The following is a 12451-nucleotide window of genomic DNA, read 5'->3' as shown; positions in this document are numbered from 1 at the left end:
GTTCAGACCGGATGAAACCGGTTCAGACCGGATCAGGCCGGATGAAATCAGTTCAGACCGAACCGGATCAAACCGGCTCAAACTGGTTCAAACCGGATCAGACCAGATGAAACCCGTTCATACCGGATCAAACCGGATGGAACCGGTTCAAACCAGCTGAAACCGGTTCAAACCGCTTCAAACCGACTCAAACCGGATCAAACCGGATGGAACCCGATCAAACCGGCTCAAACTGGTTCAAACCGGCTCAAACCGACTCAAACCGGTTGAAACCGGATCAAACCGGTTCAAACCGCATCAATCCGGCTCAAACCGGTTGAAACCAGATCAGACAGATGGAACCGGATCGGACCGGATGAAACCGGTTCATTCCGGATCAAACCGGATGGAACCGGATCAAACCGGATCAAACCGGCTCAAACTGGTTCAAACCGGATCAGACCGGATGAAACCGGTTCAGACCGGATCAAACCGGATGGAACCGGATCAAACCAGCTGAAACCGGTTCAAACCGGTTCAAACCAGATCAAACCGGCTCAAACCGGTTCAAACCGGATCAGGCCGGATGAAATCAGTTCAGACCGGATGAAACCGGTTCAGACCGCATCAAACCGGATGGAATCGGATCAACCCGGCTTAAACGGGTTCAAACCGGATCAAACCGCCTCAGACCGGTTCAAACCAGATGGAACCGGATCAAATCAGCTGAAACTGGTTCAAACCGGATCAAACCGGTTCAAACCGTATCAAACCGGATCAAACCGGCTCAAACCGGTTCAACCCGGATGAAACTGGTTCAGACCGGATCAAACCGGATGGAACCGGGTCAAACCAGCTGAAACCGGCTCAAACCAACTCAAACCGGCTGACACCGGATCAAACCAACTCAAACCGGCTGAAACCGGATCAATCCGGTTCAAACCGGATCAAACCGGCACAAACTAGTTCAAACCGGATCAGACCGGATGAAACCGGTTCAGACCGGATCAAACCAGATCAAACCGGCTAAAACCGGTTCAAACCGGATCAGGCCGGATGAAATCAGTTCAGACCGGATGAAACCGGTTCAGACCGGATCAAACCGGTTCAGACCGGATCAAGCCGGATGGAACCCGATCAGACCGGATCATACCGGATGGAACCGGATCAAACCAGCTGAAACCGGCTCAAACCAACTCAAACCGGCTGAAATCGGATCAATCCGGTTCAAACCGGATCAAACCGGCTGAAACCGGCTCAAACCGGATCAAACCGGATGGAACCCGATCAAACCGGCTCAAACTGGTTCAAACCGGATCAAACCGGTTCAGACCGGATCAGACCGGATTCAACCGGTTCAGACCGGATCAATCCACTTCACACCGGATCAAACCGGTTCATACCGGATCAAACAGAATGGAACCGGATCAAACCAGCTGAAACCGGTTCAAACCGTCTCAAACCGGTTCAGACCGGAAGAAACCGGTTCATACCATATCAAACCTGATGGAACCGGATCAAACCGGATCAAACCGGCTCAAACTGGTTCAAACCGGATCAGACCAGACGAAACCAGTTCATACCGGATCAAACCGGATGAAACCGGATCAAACCAGCTGAAACCGGTTCAAACCGGTTCAAACCAGATCAAACCGGCTCAAACCGGTTCAAACCGGATCAGGCCGGATGAAATCAGTTCAGACCGGATGAAACCGGTTCAGACCGGATCAAACCGGATGGAATCGGATCAAACCGACTTAAACGGGTTCAAACCGGATCAAACCGGCTCAGAGCGGATCAAACCAGATGGAACGGGATCAAACCAGCTGAAACTGGTTCAAACCGGATCAAACCGGATCAAACCTGTTCAAACCGGTTCAAACCGGATCAAACCGGTTCAAACCGGATCAGACCGGATGAAACCGGTTCAGACCGGATCAAACCGGATGGAACCGGATCAAACCAGCTGAAACCGGTTCAAACCGGTTCAAACCGGATCAAACCGGCTCAAACCGGTTCAAACTGGATCAGGCCGGATGAAATCAGTTCAGACCGGATGAAACCGGTTCAGACTGGATCAAACCGGATGGAATCGGATCAAACCGACTTAAACAGGTTCAAACCGGATCAAACCGGCTCAAACCGGATCAAACCAGATGGAACGGGATCAAACCATCTGAAACTGGTTCAAACCGGATCAAACCGGTTCAAACCGGATCAAACCGGCTCAAACCGGTTCAAACAGGATCAAACCGGTTCAGACCGGATCAAACCGGATGGAACCGAATCAAACCAGCTGAAACCGGCTCAAACCAACTCAAACCGGCTGAAACCGGATCAATCCGGTTCAAACCGGATCAAACCGGCTCAAACCGGTTCAAACCGGAACAGACCGGATGAAACCGATTCAGACCGGATCAAAATGGATGGAACCGGATCAAACCAGCTGAAACCGGTTCAAACCGGGTCAAACCAGATCAAACCGTCTCAAACCGGTTCAAACCGGATCAGACCGGATGAAATCAGTTCAGACCGGATGAAACCGGTTCAGACCGGATCAAACCGGATGGAATCGGATCAAACCGGCTTAAACGGGTTCAAACCGGATCAAACCGCCTCAGACCGGTTCAAACCAGATGGAACCGGATCAAACCAGCTGAAACTGGTTCAAACCGGATCAAACCGATTCAAACCGTATCAAACCGGATCAAACCGGTTCAAACCGGATCAGACCGGATGTAACCGGATCAGACCGGATGAAAGCGGTTCAGACCGGATCAAACCGGATGGAACCGGACCAAACCGGATCAAAACGGCTCAAACTGGTTCAAACCGGATCAGACCGGATGAAACCGGTTTAGACCGGATCAAACCAGATCAAACCGGCTCAAACCGGTTCAAACCGGATCAGGCCGGATGAAATCCGTTCAGACCGGATGGAACCGGATCAGACCGGATCAAACCGGATGGAATCGGATCAAACCGACTTAAACGGGTTCAAACCGCATCAAACCGGCTCAGACCGGATCAAACCAGATGGAACCAGATCAAACCAGCTGAAACTGGTTCAAACCGGTTCAAACCGGATCAAACCTGTTCAAACCGGTTCAAACCGGATCAAACCGGTTCATACCGGATCAAACCGGATGTAACCGGATGAAACCAGCTGAAACCGGCTCAAACCAACTCAAACTGGCTGAAACCGGATCAATCCGGTTCAAACCGGATCAAACCGGCTCAAACCGGTTCAAACCGGATCAGACCGGATGAAACCGGTTCAGACCGGATCAAACCGGATGGAACCGGATCAAACCAGCTGAAAGCGGTTCAAACCGGTTCAAACCGGATCAAACCGGCTCAAACCGGTTCAAACCGGATCAGGCCGGATGAAATCAGTTCAGACCGGATGAAACCGGTTCAGACTGGATCAAACCGGATGGAATCGTATCAAACCGACTTAAACAGGTTCAAACCGGATCAAACCGGCTCAAACCGGATCAAACCAGATGGACCGGGATCAAACCAGCTGAAACTGGTTCAAACCGGATCAAACCGGTTCAAACCGGATCAAACCGGCTCAAAACGTTTCAAACCGGATCAAACCGGTTCAGACCGGATCAAACCGGATGGAACCGAATCAAACCAGCTGAAACCGGCTCAAACCAACTCAAACCGGCTGAAACCGGATCAATCCGGTTCAAACCGGAACAAACCGGCTCAAACCGGTTCAAACCGGAACAGACCGGATGAAACCGGTTCAGAACGGATCAAACCGGATGGAACCGGATCAAACCAGCTGAAACTGGTTCAAACCGGTTCAAACAGGATCAAACCTGTTCAAACCGGTTCAAACCGGATCATACCGGATCAAACCGGATGTAACCGGATCAAACCAGTTGAAACCGGCTCAAACCAACTCAAACCGGCTGAAACCGGATCAGTCCGGTTCAAACCGGATCAAACCGGCTCAAACCGGTTCAAACCGGATCAAACCGGATGGAACCCGATCAAACCGGCTCAAACTGGTTCAAACCGGATCAAACCGGTTCAGACCGGATCAGACCGGATTCAACCGGTTCAGACCGGATCAATCCACTTCACACCGGATCAAACCGGTTCATACCGGATCAAACAGAATGGAACCGGATCGAACCAGCTGAAACCGGTTCAAACCGTCTCAAACCGGTTCAGACCGGAAGAAACCGGTTCATACCATATCAAACCGGATGGAACCGGATAAAACCGGATCAAAACGGCTCAAACTGGTTCAAACCGGATCAGACCAGATGAAACCAGTTCATACCGGATCAAACCGGGTGAAACCGGATCAAACCAGCTGAAACCGGTTCAAACCGGTTCAAACCAGATCAAACCGGCTCAAACCGGTTCAAACCGGATCAGGCCGGATGAAATCAGTTCAGACCGGATCAAACCGGTTCAGACCGGATCAAACCGGATGGAATCGGATCAAACCGACTTAAACGGGTTCAAACCGGATCAAACCGGCTCAGACCGGATCAAACCCGATGGAACCGGATCAAACCAGCTGAAACTGGTTCAAACCGGTTCAAACCGGATCAAACCTGTTCAAACCGGTTCGAACCGGATCAAACCGGTTCATACCGGATCAAACCGGATGTAACCGGATCAAACCAGCTGAAACCGGCTCAAACCAACTCAAACTGGCTAAACCGGATCAATCCGGTTCAAACCGGATCAAACCGGCTCAAACCGGTTCAAACCGGATCAGACCGGATGAAACCGGTTCAGACCGGATCAAACCGGATGGAACCGGATCAAACCAGCTGAAACCGGTTCAAACCGGATCAAACCGGCTCAAACCGGTTCAAACCGGATCAGGCCGGATGAAATCAGTTCAGACCGGATGAAACCGGTTCAGACTGGATCAAACCGGATGGAATCGGATCAAACCGACTTAAACAGGTTCAAACCGGATCAAACCGGCTCAAACCGGATCAAACCAGGTGGAACGGGATCAAACCAGCTGAAACTGGTTCAAACCGGATCAAACCGGTTCAAACCGGATCAAACCGGCTCAAACCGTTTCAAACCGGATCAAACCGGTTCAGACCGGATCAAACGGGATGGAACCGAATCAAACCAGCTGAAACCGGCTCAAACCAACTCAAACCGGCTGAAACCGGATCAATCCGGTTCAAACCGGAACAAACCGGCTCAAACCGGTTCAAACCGGAACAGACCGGATGAAACCGGTTCAGACCGGATGAAACCGGATGGAACCGGATCAAACCAGCTGAAACTGGTTCAAACCGGTTCAAACCGGATCAAACCTGTTCAAACCGGTTCAAACCGGATCAAACCGGTTCAAACCGGATCAAACAGGCTCAAACCGGTTCAAACCGGATCAAACCGGTTCAGACCGGATCAAACCCGATGGAACCGGATCAAACCAGCTGAAACCGGCTCAAACCAACTCAAACCGGCTGAAACCGGATCAATCCGGTTCAAACCGGATCAAACCGGCTCAAACCGGTTCAAACCAGAACAGACCGGATGAAACCGGTTCAGACCAGATCAAAACGGATGGAACCGGATCAAACCAGCTGAAACCGGTTCAAACCGGGTCAAACCAGATCAAACCGGCTCAAACCGGTTCAAACCGGATCAGGCCGGATGAAATCAGTTCAGGCCGGATGAAACCGGTTCAGACCGGATCAAACCGGATGGAATCGGATCAAACCGGCTTAAACGGGTTCAAACCGGATCAAACCGCCTCAGACCGGTTCAAACCAGATGGAACCGGATCAAACCAGCTGAAACTGGTTCAAACCGGATCAAACCGGTTGAAACCGTATCAAACCGGATCAAACCGGTTCAAACCGGATCAGACCGGATGTAACCGGATCACACCAGATGAAAGCGGTTCAGACCGGATCAAACCGGATGGAACCGGATCAAACCGGATCAAAACGGCTCAAACTGGTTCAAACCGGATCAGACCGGATGAAACCGGTTCAGACCGGATCAAACCAGATCAAACCGGCTCAAACCGGTTCAAACCGGATCAGGCCGGATGAAATCCGTTCAGACCGGATGGAACAGGATCAGACCGGATCAAACCGGATGGAATCGGATCAAACCGACTTAAACGGGTTCAAACCGGATCAAACCGGCTCAGACCGGATCAAACCAGATGGAACCGGATCAAACCAGCTGAAACTGGTTCAAACCGGTTCAACCGGATCAAACCTGTTCAAACCGGTTCAAACCGGATCAAACCGGTTCATACCGGATCAAACCGGATGTAACCGGATCAAACCAGATGAAACCGGCTCAAACCAACTCAAACTGGCTGAAACCGGATCAATCCGGTTCAAACCGGATCAAACCGGCTCAAAACGGTTCAATCCGGACCAGACCGGATGAAACCGGTTCAGACCGGATCAAACCGGATGGAACCGGATCAAACCAGCTGAAACCGGTTCAAACCGGTTCAAACCGGATCAAACCGGCTCAAACCGGTTCAAACCGGATCAGGCCGGATGAAATCAGTTCAGACCGGATGAAACCGGTTCAAACCGGATCAAACCGGATCAAACCGGTTCAAACCGGATCAAACCGGTTCAGACGGGATGAAACCCGATGGAACCGGATCAAACCAGCTGAAACCGGCTCAAACCAACTCAAACCGGCTGAAACCGGATCAATCCGGTTCAAACCGGATCAAACCGGCTCAAACCGGTTCAAACCGGAACAGACCGGATGAAACCGGTTCAGACCAGATCAAAACGGATGGAACCGGATCAAACCAGCTGAAACCGGTTCAAACCGGGTCAAACCAGATCAAACCGGCTCAAACCGGTTCAAACCGGATCAGGCCGGATGAAATCAGTTCAGGCCGGATGAAACCGGTTCAGACCGGATCAAACCACATGGAACCGGATCAAACCGGCTGAAACTGGTTCAAACCGGATCAAACCGATTCAAACCGTATCAAACCGGATCAAACCGGTTCAAACCGGATCAGACCGGATGTAACCGGATCAGACCGGATGAAAGCGGTTCAGACCGGATCAAACCGGATGGAACCGGACCAAACCGGATCAAAACGGCTCAAACTGGTTCAAACCGGATCAGACCGGATGAAACCGGTTCAGACCGGATCAGACCGGATGAAATCAGTTCAGACCGAACCGGATCAAACCGGCTCAAACTGGCTCAAACCGGAGCAGACCAGATGAAACCCGTTCATACCGGATCAAACCGGATGGAAACGGTTCAAACCAGCTGAAACCGGTTCAAACCGCTTCAAACCGGCTCAAACCGGATCAAACCGGATGGAACCCGATCAAACCGGCTCAAATTGGTTCAAACCGGCTCAAACCGACTCAAACCGGTTGAAACCGGATCAAACCGGTTCAAACCGGATCAAACCGGTTCAGACCGGATCAAACCCGATGGAACCGGATCAAACCAGCTGAAACCGGATCAATCCGGTTCAAACCGGAACAAACCGGCTCAAACCGGTTCAAACCGGAACAGACCGGATGAAACCGGTTCAGACCGGATCAAACCGGATGGAACCGGATCAAACCAGCTGAAACTGGTTCAAACCGGTTCAAACCGGATCAAACCTGTTCAAACCGGTTCAAACCGGATCAAACCGGTTCAAACCGGATCAAACCGGCTCAAACCGGTTCAAACCGGATCAAACCGGTTCAGACCGGATCAAACCCGATGGAACCGGATCAAACCAGCTGAAACCGGCTCAAACCAACTCAAACCGGCTGAAACCGGATCAATCCGGTTCAAACCGGATCAAACCGGCTCAAACCGGTTCAAACCGGAACAGACCGGATGAAACCGGTTCAGACCAGATCAAAACGGATGGAACCGGATCAAACCAGCTGAAACCGGTTCAAACCGGGTCAAACCAGATCAAACCGGCTCAAACCGGTTCAAACCGGATCAGGCCGGATGAAATCAGTTCAGGCCGGATGAAACCGGTTCAGACCGGATCAAACCGGATGGAATCGGATCAAACCGGCTTAAACGGGTTCAAACCGGATCAAACCGCCTCAGACCGGTTCAAACCAGATGGAACCGGATCAAACCAGCTGAAACTGGTTCAAACCGGATCAAACCGGTTGAAACCGTATCAAACCGGATCAAACCGGTTCAAACCGGATCAGACCGGATGTAACCGGATCACACCAGATGAAAGCGGTTCAGACCGGATCAAACCGGATGGAACCGGATCAAACCGGATCAAAACGGCTCAAACTGGTTCAAACCGGATCAGACCGGATGAAACCGGTTCAGACCGGATCAAAGCAGATCAAACCGGCTCAAACCGGTTCAAACCGGATCAGGCCGGATGAAATCCGTTCAGACCGGATGGAACCGGATCAGACCGGATCAAACCGGATGGAATCGGATCAAACCGACTTAAACGGGTTCAAACCGGATCAAACCGGCTCAGACCGGATCAAACCAGATGGAACCGGATCAAACCAGCTGAAACTGGTTCAAACCGGTTCAACCGGATCAAACCTGTTCAAACCGGTTCAAACCGGATCAAACCGGTTCATACCGGATCAAACCGGATGTAACCGGATCAAACCAGCTGAAACCGGCTCAAACCAACTCAAACTGGCTGAAACCGGATCAATCCGGTTCAAACCGGATCAAACCGGCTCAAAACGGTTCAATCCGGACCAGACCGGATGAAACCGGTTCAGACCGGATCAAACCGGATGGAACCGGATCAAACCAGCTGAAACCGGTTCAAACCGGTTCAAACCGGATCAAACCGGCTCAAACCGGTTCAAACCGGATCAGGCCGGATGAAATCAGTTCAGACCGGATGAAACCGGTTCAGACTGGATCAAACCGGATGGAATCGGATCAAACCGACTTAAACAGGTTCAAACCGGATCAAACCGGCTCCGACCGGATCAAACCAGATGGAACGGGATCAAACCAGCTGAAACTGGTTCAAACCGGATCAAACCGGTTCAAACCGATAAAACCGGCTCAAACCGGTTCAAACCGGATCAAACCGGTTCAGACCGGATCAAACCGGATGGAACCGGATCAAACCAGCTGAAACCGGCTCAAACCAACTCAAACTGGCTGAAACCGGATCAATCCGGTTCAAACCGGATCAAACCGGCTCAAAACGGTTCAATCCGGACCAGACCGGATGAAACCGGTTCAGACCGGATCAAACCGGATGGAACCGGATCAAACCAGCTGAAACCGGTTCAAACCGGTTCAAACCGGATCAAACCGGCTCAAACCGGTTCAAACCGGATCAGGCCGGATGAAATCAGTTCAGACCGGATGAAACCGGTTCAGACTGGATCAAACCGGATGGAATCGGATCAAACCGACTTAAACAGGTTCAAACCGGATCAAACCGGCTCCGACCGGATCAAACCAGATGGAACGGGATCAAACCAGCTGAAACTGGTTCAAACCGAATCAAACCGGTTCAAACCGATCAAACCGGCTCAAACCGGTTCAAACCGGATCAAACCGGTTCAGACCGGATCAAACCGGATGGAACCGGATCAAACCAGCTGAAACCGGCTCAAACCAACTCAAACCGGCTGAAACCGGATCAATCCGGTTCAAACCGGATCAAACCGGCTCAAACCGGTTCAAACCGGAACAGACCGGATGAAACTGGTTCAGGCCGGATCAAACCGGATGGAAACGGATCAAACCAGCTGAAAATGGTTCAAACTGGTTCAAACCGGATCAAACCTGTTCAAACCGGTTCAAACCGGATCAAACCGGTTCATACCGGATCAAACCGGATGTAACCGGATCAAACCAGCTGAAACCGGTTCAAACCGGTTCAAACCGGATCAAACCGGCTCAAACCGGTTCAAACCGGATCAGGCCGGATGAAATCAGTTCAGACCGGATGAAACCGGTTCAGACTGGATCAAACCGGATGGAATCGGATCAAACCGACTTAAACAGGTTCAAACCGGATCAAACCGGCTCAGACCGAATCAAACCTGATGGAACCGGATCAAACCAGCTGAAACTGGTTCAAACCGGATCAAACCGGTTCAAACCGGATCAAACCGGCTCAAACCGTTTCAAACCGGATCAAACCGGTTCCGACCGGATCGAACCCGATGGAACCAGATCAAACCAGCTGAAACCGGCTCAAACCGACTCAAACCGGCTGAAACCGGATCAATCCGGTTCAAACCGGATCAAACCGGCTCAAACAGGTTCAAACCGGAACAGATCGGATGAAACCGGTTCAGACCGGATCAAACCGGATGGAACCGGATCAAACCAGCTGAAACCGGTTCAAACCGGGTCAAACCAGATCAAACCGGCTCAAACCGGTTCAAACCGGATCAGGCCGGATGAAATCAGTTCAGGCCGGATGAAACCGGTTCAGACCGGATCAAACCGGATGGAATCGGATCAAACCGGCTTAAACGGGTTCAAACCGGATCAAACCGCCTCAGACCGGTTCAAACCAGATGGAACCGGATCAAACCAGCTGAAACTGGTTCAAACCGGATCAAACCGGTTCAAACCGTATCAAACTGGATCAAACCGGCTCAAACCGGTTCAACCCGGATCAAACCGGCTCAGACCGGATCAAACCGGATGGAACCCGATCAAACCGGCTCAAACTGGTTCAAACCGGCTCAAACAGACTCAAACCTGTTGAAACCGGATCAAACCGGTTCAAACCGAATTAATCCGGCTCAAACCGGTTTAAACCGGATCAGACCGGATGGAAGCGGATCAGACCGGATGAAACCGGTTCATACCGGATCAAACCGGATGGAACCGGATCAAACCGGATCAAACTGGCTCAAACTGGTTCAAACCGGATCAGACCGGATCAAACCGGTTCAGACCGGATCAAACCGGATGGAACCGGATCAAACCAGCTGAAACCGGTTCAAACCGGTTCAAACCAGATCAAAGCGGCTCAAACCGGTTCAAACCGGATCAGTCCGGATGAAATCAGTTCAGACCGGATGAAACCGGTTCAGACCGGACCAAACCGGATGGAATCGGATCAAACCGGCTTAAACGGGTTCAAACCGGATCAAACCGCCTCAGACCGGATCAAACCAGATGGAACCGGATCAAACCAGGTGAAACTGGTTCAAACCGGATCAACCCGGATCAAACCGGTTCAGACCGGATCAAACCGGATGGAACCGGTTCAAACCAGCTGAAACCGGTTCAAACTGCTTCAAACCGGCTCAAACCGGCTCAAAGCGGATCAAACCGGATGGAACCCGATCAAACCGGCTGAAACTGGTTCACACCGGCTCAAACCGACTCAAACCGGTTGAAACCGGATCAAACCGGTTCAAACCGCATCAATCCGGCTCAAACCAGTTGAAACCGGATCAGACCGGATGGAACCGGATCAGACCGGATGAAACCGGTTCAGACCGGATCAGACCGGATGAAATCAGTTCAGACCGAACCGGATCAAACCGGCTCAAACTGGCTCAAACCGGAGCAGACCAGATGAAACCCGTTCATACCGGATCAAACCGGATGGAACCGGTTCAAACCAGCTGAAACCGGTTCAAACCGCTTCAAACCGGCTCAAACCGGATCAAACCGGATGGAACCCGATCAAACCGGCTCAAACTGGTTCAAACCGGCTCAAACCGACTCAAACCGGTTGAAACCGGATCAAACCGGTTCAAACCGCATCAATCCGGCTCAAACCGGTTGAAACCGGATCAGACCGGATGAAACCGGTTCAGACCGGATCAAACCAGATCAAACCGGCTCAAACCGGTTCAAACCGGATCAGGCCGGATGAAATCAGACCGGATGAAACCGGTTCAAACCGGATCAAACCGGTTCAAACCGTATCAAACCGGATCAAACCGGCTCAAACCGGTTCAAACCGGATCAAACCGGTTCAGACCAGATCAAACCAGTTCAGACCGGATCAAGCCGGATGGAACCCGATCAGACCGGCTCAAACTGGATGGAAGCGGATCAAACCGGCTCAACCTACTTCAAACCGGATCAAACCGGTTCAGACCGGATCAAACCGGATGGAATCGGTTCAAACCAGCTGAAATCGGTTCAAACCGTCTCAAACCGGTTCAGACCGGATGAAACCGGTTCAGACCGGATCAGGCCGGATGAAATCAGTTCAGACCGAACCGGATCAAACCGGCTCAAACTGGTTCAAACCGGATCAGACCAGATGAAACCCGTTCATACCGGATCAAACCGGATGGAACCGGTTCAAACCAGCTGAAACCGGTTCAAACCGCTTCAAACCGGCTCAAACCGGCTCAAACCGGATCAAACCGGATGGAACCCGATCAAACCGGCTCAAACTGGTTCAAACCGGCTCAAACCGACTCAAACCGGTTGAAACCGGATCAAACCGGTTCAAACCGCATCAATCCGGCTCAAACCGGTTGAAACCGGATCAGACCGGATCATACCGGATGGAACCGGA

The sequence above is a fragment of the Macaca fascicularis genome, chromosome 14, assembly GCF_037993035.2.
Source record: "Macaca fascicularis isolate 582-1 chromosome 14, T2T-MFA8v1.1".
Classification (NCBI taxonomy): domain Eukaryota; kingdom Metazoa; phylum Chordata; class Mammalia; order Primates; family Cercopithecidae; genus Macaca; species Macaca fascicularis.
The sequence above is the reverse complement of the archived record's forward strand: the minus strand, read 5'-3'. Positions refer to the sequence as shown.